This window comes from Schistocerca americana, chromosome X (genome assembly GCF_021461395.2).
Source record: "Schistocerca americana isolate TAMUIC-IGC-003095 chromosome X, iqSchAmer2.1, whole genome shotgun sequence".
NCBI classification, from domain to species: domain Eukaryota; kingdom Metazoa; phylum Arthropoda; class Insecta; order Orthoptera; family Acrididae; genus Schistocerca; species Schistocerca americana.
The window spans coordinates 795,209,918-795,222,536 of NC_060130.1; positions in this window are offsets into that span (position 1 = coordinate 795,209,918).

The following is a 12,619-nucleotide window of genomic DNA, read 5'->3' on the forward strand; positions in this document are numbered from 1 at the left end:
AATGTCTCTGTTAGTTTAAAGTTTAGTATCTGTCGGTAAATTATACACTTCTGGAAATTGAAATAAGAACACCGTGAATTCATTGTCCCAGGAAGGGGAAACTTTATTGACACATTCCTGGGGTCAGATACATCACATGATCACACTGACAGAACCACAGGCACATAGACACAGGCAACAGAGCGTGCACAATGTCGGCACTAGTACAGTGTATATCCACCTTTCGCAGCAATGCAGGCTGCTATTCTCCCATGGAGACGATCGTAGAGATGCTGGATGTAGTCCTGTGGAACGGCTTGCCATGCCATTTCCACCTGGCGCCTCAGTTGGACCAGCGTTCGTGCTGGACGTGCAGACCGCGTGAGACGACGCTTCATCCAGTCCCAAACATGCTCAATGGGGGACAGATCCGGAGATCTTGCTGGCCAGGGTAGTTGACTTACACCTTCTAGAGCACGTTGGGTGGCACGGGATACATGCGGACGTGCATTGTCCTGTTGGAATAGCAAGTTCCCTTGCCGGTCTAGGAATGGTAGAACGATGGGTTCGATGACGGTTTGGATGTACCGTGCACTATTCAGTGTCCCCTCGACGATCACCAGTGGTGTACGGCCAGTGTAGGAGATCGCTCCCCACACCATGATGCCGGGTGTTGGCCCTGTGTGCCTCGGTCGTATGCAGTCCTGATTGTGGCGCTCACCTGCACGGCGCCAAACACGCATACGACCATCATTGGCACCAAGGCAGAAGCGACTCTCATCGCTGAAGACGACACGTCTCCATTCGTCCCTCCATTCACGCCTGTCGCGACACCACTGGAGGCGGGCTGCACGATGTTGGGGCGTGAGCGGAAGACGGCCTAACGGTGTGCGGGACCGTAGCCCAGCTTCATGGAGACGGTCCTCGCCGATACCCCAGGAGCAACAGTGTCCCTAACTTGCTGGGAAGTGGCGGTGCGGTCCCCTACGGCACTGCGTAGGATCCTACGGTCTTGGCGTGCATCCGTGCGTCGCTGCGGTCCGGTCCCAGGTCGACGGGCACGTGCACCTTCCGCCGACCACTGGCGACAACATCGATGTACTGTGGAGACCTCACGCCCCACGTGTTGAGCAATTCGGCGGTACGTCCACCCGGCCTCCCGCATGCCCACTATACGCCCTCGCTCAAAGTCCGTCAACTGCACATACGGTTCACGTCCACGCTGTCGCGGCATGCTACAAGTGTTAAAGACTGCGATGGAGCTCCGTATGCCACGCAAACTGGCTGACACTGACGGCGGCGGTGCACAAATGCTGCGCAGCTAGCGCCATTCGACGGCCAACACCGCGGTTCCTGGTGTGTCCGCTGTGCCGTGCGTGTGATCATTGCTTGTACAGCCCTCTCGCAGTGTCCGGAGCAAGTATGGTGGGTCTGACACACCGGTGTCAATGTGTTCTTTTTTCCATTTCCAGGAGTGTACAAGTAACACCCAGCAACGAATTTCCAATAATTTATCGCTTCTACTTGTGAATTCCGTTTGTTGTGCGATGAGAATAGAGCACCTTCGTAAAGGTATGCGTCGTAGGCGTAACAGAACGACGTACACTTTGGCAGATTCACTTTTAATGAACACCTCGATGTTCCAGTTTCGTCGACAAGAAGAAACTCGTCGTATGCGGGGGGGCGTTATCTTGCAGAAACGTAAGCCTAGAATTGCTTGCCATGAAGGGCAACAGAATGGGGTGTAGAATACCGTCGACGTACCGTCGTGCAGTAAGGGTGCAGCAGATTACTATCAAAGTGGTCCTGCTATCAAATGAAACGGCACCCCAGACCGTCACTCCTGGTTGTCGTGCCATGTGGCGGACGGCAGTCAGATTGTTATCCCACCAATGACCAGAACGTTACTAGACATGTCTTCGCTGGACATCGGGGCTCATCACTAAAGACAATTCTACACTAATCAATGAGATTCTAGGTCGAATGTGCCTGGTACCTCTGAAAACAGGCTTGTTGATGAACAGAGGTCAGAGGTCGCGGTGAAATTACGCTGCAGCGTCACACATACATCCATAGGTCTTTATGAATATCAAATATCAATTTGTGACCAATTTACATAACTCGTCCGTGATTCACAGTTTTTCTTACAAGTACCTCGCCGCAGTCTGGCGACAATTTCGCCACAAACCAATCCGATCAAAGCATTTTCTCGTAGGCTGGAGTTTGCTATTACTGGAGATCCAGGGGCATATTTTATTATTTTTATCACTTCTACTTGTGAATTCCGTTTGTTGTGATATGAGAATAGAGCACCTTTGTAAAGATATGCGTCGTAGGCGTAACAGAACGACGTACACTTTGGCAGAATCACTTTTAATGAGCACCTCGATGTTCCAGTTTCGTCGACAAGCAAACTATCGTATACGTAGGGATAGTTTTGCCCATCCCACGAGTCAATAATGCACAGAAACGGCTCCATTCCTTGAGTTATGTACCTCACAAGACAAAAATGGAACATTAATAGGATCATTATGTTGTCTGTCCGTCTAACTGACAGACTGTTAAGATCCCCTTTTTCAGGAATGGGTAGCGGTTGAAATTTGTCAGGTGCTAAGGTCTATGGATCCTTGGTGAAGTAAATAATTTCAAATGGTTCAAATGGCTCGGAGCACTATGGGACTTAACATCTGAAGTCATCAGTCCCGTTGAACTTAGAGCTACTTAAACCTAACTAACCTAAGGACATCACACACATCCATGCCCGAGGAAGGATTCGAACCTGCGACCATAGCGAGCGCGGTTCCAGACTGAAGTAAATAATTTAACCTTCTAAGCCAATGCAATCAAATGATATGGTGATGTCTGTCAAAAAGCTGATACTCGCAGATGCATTCATCAAGACCTATAGATGAATTATCTACATCCATGTCATACGCGCTGGTCTAGCGGTAGAGCGCGTGTCTGCAAACCAAGAGATTGCGGGATCTAATCTCGGTGAAATAACGGGTTTTTCGGGTTTCACTTCAACCTGGCCTTGCAGCCAGAAACAGCACGTGGTTCGGATTCCACGTTAAACTGCAGGTTCTCTTTGCCAGGTTGGAAAACTGGGGTACTTTATTGACACACCAGTCGCCGAACTGGCGTCCAATAGAAATACTTGCACCAGGTCATTGAGCCACACGAAACTATTATTGCTATCTATATACATAACTGATATTGTACAGAACACTCAGAGTGCGCGGACTCCTCGCACTTGTCCAGTTCTTTACGTAAGATCGCAAAACTTTGTCCAAAGCCTGAGGACAGATTTCGTTGCTTCATTTGGTCGTCAGCTACTTCTGTAACTACCTAATCTCGAAAGGATTACGTTCTCTTACTAGAGATGCGACACATTCCGTTTGATCTGTACTTATAATGAAATCAAGGTCGAATAGGGGAATTATAGCGGGAGTTTGAAGCTGAAAGACTGTCGTCGTATCCAATAGCTCATCAAACATAAACTTGTCATTGGTGCTGATATATTTAATGACACGATGCTGCTATATTCCATGTTTAGCCTTGAATGAATCGCATCAGGTGTTTGAGGCTTTGAATTCAAGACTTTCTGACAGCAATGAGGCTGCTGCAGCCATAGCCCTCTGCCACAATACTCGTGTAATAACATGTCCATTGTTGTGCGCAAGAGCTACAAAATCTGGAGTGCTCACAAAAGACACCCATTATCCGTTTTTGGACAAAGTTTTGTGGCCTTACATAAAAAAGGAGTCGTATCTGTACATTATTGGCTCCTGGGATGTGCAAAGCTTATTCCTCCTTATACGATGGCTTGGTTGTCGATGAAATCGGAATATCGACATTTATGTGACAAAGTGGATGCCTTTGTGTCATTACAAAAGTTCTCTAATCTCATCGCACAGCAAGCGGAAATCACAAGTATAAGCGATGAAATTAATAAAACATATCCGTGGATCCGTAATCAACTGCAGGCTCCATCTGTCGAGAAAATACCATCATAGACTTGGTTGGCCGCGAAGTTTCCGCCACATAGCAAGGTATTTAGAACGTTAACGAAATTTCTTTTTCTAATACTATTCACATTAAAGAATATGACTGTGGCCAGTGTGCCTTCGCACGTTGCTGATGCTGCTTCAGTTTTTTTATGCTCTGAACGTTTTTAAGGTAGATATCGCGTTGGAGAATACGTTGGTTCTCTTATGGTACAAAAGTAAAGATCAAAGCAAAAATTGATGCACTAGAATTTATATGTTTTTAATTTTCAATTATAGTTATTTACAAGAGATTATATAACATCTGAGATCATACAATGTAATCGCAATAATATTTGAAATGCTTATTTATTTTGCAAATAATTCCGTTGTGTATCTCTATATCAGAAAAACTTTGTCGTCACTCATGTCACATGCTTCTGTGACACCAAAAGGAAAAAAAAATTGCATCATAAGACTGGATTTGAACACAGAGCACGAAACCTTGGACCTGCGTCGTTAGCCACTACATTGCCAACTCGTTGTCTATAATACCATGTCGGCGAACTGAAGAAGTAGGGTGAAAACTTTGATGCCACTTTCTCGGAAACATTGAATGTTAGCATCTAAAACAAAATTAGTGTCCAGTTATTTTCGCTCTTATTTCACCAAGCGAAGTTTTGGCTGCGTCAGAGAGCGACCTATTGTGGCTCCTCCTTGTGATATACAGTTTCAGGAAACTAGTGATGTAACCCCGTGCCGGCTCATGGAACATGGAGTCTGTAACACCAAAATCGGTATTCTTTACACTCGTACATATCTCATATAACTTTCTTGTCTGCTTTACTTAATGCGACATGTGTATAATCTTACTCTTTGACGTAATATCTATGTAAATCTTTTATTCACTATTTATGTCAATTTATGTAACTGTAATTAATCTATGGATGTAATTTTAAAAGTAGAGTTCTACAAAAGAATGGAAACGTTAAAAATTTACTTGTAACACTGGTTCATGCATATGGCATTAGGCTTGTAATGATGTTTAACTTGGAGCGAAGTCCCTCAGGAAACTGGCTTGGCGGGAACAGAAAAGGGGATTTGGCGGTCGAACTTCAAAGCTCCTTTGTGCAAGAGTTACTCGGTGGCTAGCAGGCAAAGCGTTTATCTCTTGTGTATTGAACGGGGCAGAAAGAGCAGCAAAATTATTTTACACAGTCTCGGATGTGAAACTAATTGGGCTCATTATTCATTTCGTGCGCTGGTTAGCTCTGAAATACGAAAATACGGCGCCAAGAAGAGAATTTTCAGAGCTTGTTATACAGCAAGGGCCATAGATATTTTTGTCTCCTTTTTTGAAGGGCCGCAGCAGATCGACACTCCTACCAGCTTCATCTCAAAGAATCTGATAAGTAATGTATAATTACGTGGACCAGTTAAAATGTTTGTTTTTCAATAATAAGTTTGTATTCTTGAAACTTTGTGTTTAGCACCCATATTTTATCCTTATCTAGACAGGGTCATATCCCAAGTGCTAAAATATCCGAGTATCATATTTGATTGAGCTGAGAAGTAATTTCAGTAAACTTTCACCATAGTTAATAAACTTCGTGGAACAGTAAGTTCCATAATTATTAAGTGATCCTAAGGTTTGAAGTACGGCATTTATTTTTAATAAAACGATAGTTAAAGTTTTACCAAAGTACAATTGCCTAAGGATGTTTAAGTATCCAACTTAAAGGTTGTTCTTAATGAAATCTCGGTACAGTATTACAGTTACCTGCAAAAATCGTAATTACTGATTAGTAGATTTTGAGGGGCTGGAGTAAAAATTATTTGTTGTATCGGTCTGGAGGTAACAGTGTGCGTAGTTAATATGAGTCTCATATTCTGCTGTGACTAAAGTGTTCAGCCTTGATTTGATTCTACTGATACATTAGTTTCTACGTCCCCAAGGTAATTGTTGACCCAGATTTAAATTTTATATTACAACTACGGCATTAATTAAGTGAACTTGTCAGTCTCTAACATTTGTGTCTGTAATAAGCAACCGGCACAATTACTCAGACTATATTAGAGGCAGGTACCACAAGTCCCATTTGAGCTAAACAGTATAAGGAAGTGAATGCTCCCTGAGAATACTAATAATGATCAGTAAAAATAATATAATTATTTGAAAACCATTTCAATGACAGTATTTTCCAATAATTCAACTGATAAAAAACCTCGTGTTCAAATTAGTAGTCTTCCACCATAAACTAATGATTTACTTGTAATGATCATTACTTTGCTGCTTTGTTATACACATAGTAAATGTTACTGAGAGCCAGTTGTTGCAAAAACAATTGATATTCCTGCTGTGTTGTTCATGCCAAACTACAGTTATATTGCTTGCTAAAGAGTACTACTGTCTTCTATATTATTTGCGAAACAGAATTTTGGCATCAAGTAAAGTGAGTCCCAATAGTTATCATTCTTTGTGAACCGTGCTAGTACTTGGTCTAACTTTGCCTAGTTAGGTTGTCGACCTTTTCCTTTTACTTAATTACAGTTTACTTCATTACTAATAGAACCTTGGTTCGATTCCCGTTTATTCTGCTACTGCTTCCTACCAATAGATATCTCTGGAGAAATGAAAATAGTCCGATACTTGAACCATTATACGCACGATCACTGTCAAATTTAAATCCTTTCACAGGATTAACATTATCGGTATATTGCTAATTTAGTAGTCGCCGGCAGTGTTATAAGTTCTTGCAATATTGCCGCACCAGAAAAACAGCTCGGCCGAACTTCATGACCCGTAAATGTCCGACTTGAGAAATTGATGTACTATGGAAATTAATTACCACGTTCTATATTCATTAGTACTACTATGATGCAATTAGGCTTGTTAAAGTAATATTAAGTTCTGCTGATTCAATGAAAACTGACATGTTTCATTTCCTGACATTAGCTACACCTTGGATACTTTGTTTTAATAAAAAAGCATTTTTTCAAAACGTTGTCATGATAAGCTGAATATCATTTGTATTAGTACAGCGTATACTAAATATCATTGTCTCGTCAGTTTATTGAATACAACAGACTAAAATAAGAGATAAACAAATAAGAAGAAATATAGTCACTCACATTATCTAAAATAATTTGACAATATTGTGTTAGTTTTTAGACTTCTAACATTGTGTTGGTAGCACATCGCTTCTTGTAAGTTATGTTGTGTCAACAGACAGTAAAGCTGTGCAGTTCAGCATAACGTAGAGGCGATGGGTCTCGCGACTTGCTGTCCTTAGATTTGGTACAACGAAAAATCCATGAACGAAAAGACTCCATTAATATTCGCTTTGAGGATGGATTCACCTTTTGTCGGTCTACTGTAACTTCCTGTAACCGTTTTCAGCTAAACGCTGGTAACAGAATACACTGCAAACTCCTCATTATTCACGTGATGGAGGAATGATTCAGAGAAATAACTCATCGTTCCCTGAGTTGGCCAGTATCATTTTCTATTTACTGAAAACTATCTTAGTGTAATGCATCAACTAATACGTAGCTTGGAAGATCAGTATCACCATCTTCACCAAATATCTCGTCGAAAGCGGCTCAAAATTCTGGTTGGCTTTGACCCAAACTACACACTTCCCTGGCTACTAAAGTATGTTAGCGGCAAGACACAAACAATGCCTTCTCTGCGCGATAACAATGGAGATGCTATCGACGACAGTGCTTCCAAAGCAGAGTTACTAAGCGGTCTTCCGAAATCCCTTCACCATAGAAGGCGAAGTAAATATTCCAGAATTCGAATCAAGAACAGCTGCCAACATGAGTGACTTGGAGGTAGATATCTTCAGAGTAGTGAATTAACTTCAGTCACTTAATAAAAGCAAGCCTTCCTGTCCAGACTGTATACCAATTATGTTCCTTTCAGAGTATGCTGATGTAATAGCTCCCTACTTAACAATAATCTCGGTAAAAGATCCGTACCCAAAGACTGGAAAGTTGCACAGCTCACACCAATATTCAAGAAAGGTAGTAGGATTAATCCACGAAATTACAGGCCCATATCATTAATGTCGATACGCAGCAGGATTTTGGAATATATATTGTGTTAGAATATTATCGATTACTTTGAAGAGATCGGTCTATTGACACATAGCACGGATTTAGGAAACATCATTCTTGTGAAACACAATTAGCTCTTTACACACACGAAGTGTTAGTACTACTGACAAGGAATTTCAGATTGATTCCGTATTTCTAGATTTCCGGAAGGCTTTTGACACTGTACAACACAAGCGGTTTGTAGTGAAATTGCGTGCTTATGGGATATCGTCCCTGATATGTGACTGGATTCGTGATTTCTTGACAGAGAGGTCACAGTTCGTAGTAATCGACGGAAAGTTGTCGAGTAAAACAGAAGTGATTTTGGCGTTCCCCAAGGCAGTGTTGTAGGCCCTCTGATTTTCCTTATCTCTGTAAACGATTTAGGAGATAATCTGAGCAGCCGTCTTAGGTTATTTGCAGATGATGCTGTAGTTTATCGTCTAGCAAAGTCATCAGAAGATCAAAACAAATTGCAAAACGATTTAGAAAAGATATCTGTATGGTGCGTAAATTGGCAATTGACCCTAAATAATGGGAAGTGTAAGGCCATCCACATGAGTGCTAAGAGGTATCCTTTAAACTTCGGTTATACGATAAATCAGTCAAATCTAAAGGCTGTAAGTTCAATTAATACCTAGGAATTACAATTACGAACAATTTAAACTGGAACACATAGGAACTGTTATTGGGAAGGCAAACCAAAGACTGCGTTTTATTGGCAAAAGACTTAGAAAATGTAATAGATCTGCTAAAGAGACTGTCTACACTTCGTTTGTCCGTCCTTATTTGAAGTACTGCTGCGCCGTGTGGGATCCTTACCAGACAGGATTAACGGAGTACATCGATAAAGTTCAATGAGGAGCAGCACGTTTTGCATTGTAGCGAAAGAGGGGCGAGGGTGTCACTTACATGATACAGAATTTCTGGTGGACATCATTAAAACAGCGGCGCTTTTGTTTCCGGCGTTATATTCTTACTAAATTTCAATCACCAACTTCCTCCTCCTAATGCGAAAATATTTTGTTGACACTGTCCTACATAGGGAGAAACGATCATTATAACAAAATAAGAGAAATCGGTGCTCGTTTTTACCACGCGCTGTTCGAGACTCCAATAATAGGGAATTATTGTAAAGGTAGTTCGACGAACCCTCTGCGAGGCACTCGAGTGTGATTTTCAATGTAGATATAGATGTACTTTGAGCTGTTTAATTGTCCATCTTTTTGGTGACAACCTACTTTCTAAGCTGGCTTGTGCAACGTGAAGTCTGTGGATTCATTGCACCGGGTACAGACAGGCAGACTTGCGAAGTTCTTTTGAACATGTTCCTCGAAAACCGTTCAAAATTGGTTCAAATGGCTCTGAGCACTATGGGACTTAACTTCTGAGGTCATCAGTCCCCTAGAACTTAGAACTACTTAAACGTGACTAGCCTAAGGACATCACACACATGCATGCCCGAGGCAGGATTCAAACTTGCGACCGTAGCGGTCACGCGGTTCCAGACTGTAGCGCCTAGAACCGCTCGACCACCCAGCCCGGCTCGAAAACTGTCTTGAGCGGCTAGTTCGACAGCCCACACGCAATGGAAATATTTTAGAACAGGCTTGGCATAATCTACGGCGTCAGTATAGAGATGATGTCATCATAGCGACTTGGTTACTAAAGTTAATAAATAAACGAAGAAGGCTCGGACAGTATTTCTGCTAGAAGGAGCAGATAGACAGTTGATAAGATCCCACTTAGACAATGAACTGACATTATTTAGCACGATGGACGCATTATGGGAAATATTAAGAGGAATTGTAAATCATACTCTGGAGAAGTACTGTATCTGCAGAGTAAGAGGATTAAGCACGAGAAAGACGCACTGTGGTTTAACAACGGAATTCGAAAAATACTAAGTAAGCAAAGACTGTTGCACACTCGCTTTAAGAAAGAACGTGTAAATGACGACAGGCAAAATTTAACAGAAATTCGTGCGTCTGTAAAAAGATCGATGCCTGAAGATTACAGAAACTTCAGACCTTAGCACAAGATCTTGCCGAGCACCCGAGAAATTTCTGGTCCTACATAAAATCGCTGAGTGGGTCTAAAGCTTCTACCCATCACTTGTTGACCAATTTGGTGTGGCAGTAGAAAGTAGCAAAAGTAAAGCTGAACTTTCAAATTTCGCATTTAAGAATTCGTTTACGTAGGAGAATCGTACGAACGTGCCGTCGTTTGACTATCGGTCAGACTCGCGAGTGGAGGACAAAGTAATGAGCATCCCTGATGCAGAGAAACAACTGAAAGAGTGGGAAGCTAGTAAGTCACCAGGTCCTGATGAAATACCGATTCCGTTTTCAAAGAGTACTCTACGGCACTGGTGCATTGTCTAGCTAGCATTTATCGCGAATCTCTCGCCTAGCGCGAAGTCCCTAGCGACTAGCATAATTCATGTCCTTGAGAGGAAAAAGCTTCTGTCCACAAATCGGCACTGTTTTAGGAAGCATAGTTCGAGCGAAACTCAGCTTGTCTTTTCCCCACATGATATACTGAAAACTATGGATGAAGGGCAACAGGTGGATTCCATATTCCTTTCAAGCATACGGAATAGGTTCCCAGAGATGTGAGTGGTTCAAAGACTTCTTAAATAATAGAACCCAGTATGTTCGGCGAGTGTTCATCAGAGACGAGGGTATCGTCAGGAGTGCCCTAGGGAAGTGTGATACGACCGCTGTCATTTTCTATATACATAAATGATCTGGCGGTCAGGGTAAGCAACAGTGTGCAGCTGTTTGCTGATGACGCTGTGGTGTAGGGGGAGTTTTCGTCGCTGAGTGAGTGTTGTAGGACACAAGATGACTCAGTAAAAATTTTTAGTAGGTGTGATGAGTGGCAGGTAGCTCTAAATGTAGAAAAAACGTGACTTAATGCAGATTAGTAGGATAAACAAACCCATTACGCTCGAATACATCATTAGTAGTATGCTGCTTGACTCAATCACGTCGATTAAATATCTAGGTGTAATGTTGTAAAACAACATGGAATGGAATGAGCGTGTAAGGATTGTAGTAAGATAGGTGAATGGTCGACATCGGTTTATTGTGAGAATTTTAGTAAATTGTGGTTCATCTGTGAAGGAGACCGCATATAGGAAACTAGTGCGACCCATTGTAGAGTGCTGGAGACCGCATATAGGAAACTAGTGCGGCCCATTGTAGAGTGCTATTTGAGTATTTGGAATCAACACCAGGCCGTGTTAAAAGAAGATATGGAAACAATTCAGAGGCGGGCTGCTGGACTTGTTATCGGTAGGTTCGAACAGCACGCAAGATTACAGAGATGCTCCGGGAACACAAATGGGAATCACCGGAGGCAATGGGACGCCCTTTTCGAGGAGCGCTGTTGAGAAAATTTGGGGAATCGGGGGTGAGGCTGACTGCAGAAAAATTCTATTGCTGTCAAGGCACATTTCGTCTAAGGATCACGAAGATGAGATTAGAGAGATTAGGGCTCGTATGAAGGCCTATAGCCGGTCGTTCTTACTTCGCTCTAAGGACGTGACTATTAGTCGTACAGGGTACACTCCGCCACGTACCTTACGGTGGCTTCCGTGGTGTATATAGATGTAGGCGCAGATATCTTGGTTGGAACTCACACTCTTCTTTACTGGGCCAATCAAAACACAAATCATCGATGATAAACTGTTCTTTATCGTTAACAATAATGAACGTCTCAATTCATCCCAGCTATCAGGAATGCTTCATTTTCCGTTAAAGTCGTCAGGCTCCAGTGCTCATCGTGTCTGTGACGACATATGCTGCAGCCTCCTGCTATTCAGTAAATAATTCGTCAACACACACAAGTCTCTTTGCGTGTCTGACAGCTACTTCTGTCGCGATAGATGCTTTTTCCTGCATACTGGCGGCAAAGACGACTCACACCAAAACTACTTCATCCCAGTCCACACAAAAATTCGCACTGCCTTCACCATTTCTACATCTTCATCTACATGGATACTCTGAAAATCACATTTAAGTGCCTGGCAGAGGGTTCATCGAACCACCTTCACAATTCTCTATTATTCCAATCTCGAATAGGGTGCAGAAAGAATGAACACGTATATCTTTCCGTACGAACTCTGATTTCCCTTATTTTATCGTGATGATCGTTCCTCCCTATGTAGATCGGTGTCAACAAAATATTTTCGCTTTCGGAAGAGAAATATGGTGATTGGAATTTCGTGAGAAGATTCCGTCGCAACGAAAACGCCTTTCTTTTAATGATGTCCAGCCCAAATCCTATATCATTTCTCTGACACTCTCTCCTATATTTCGCGATAATACAAAACCTGCTGCCTTTCTGTGAACTTTTTCGATGTACTCCGTCAGTCCTATCTGGCAAGGATCCCACACCGCGCAGCAATGTTCTAAAAGAGAACTGACAAGCGTAGTGTAGGCAGTCTCCTTAGTAGGTCTGTTACATTTTCTATGTGTCCTGCCAATAAAACGCAGTCTTTGGTTAGCCTTCCCCACAGCATTTTCTGTGTGTTCCTTCCAATTTAA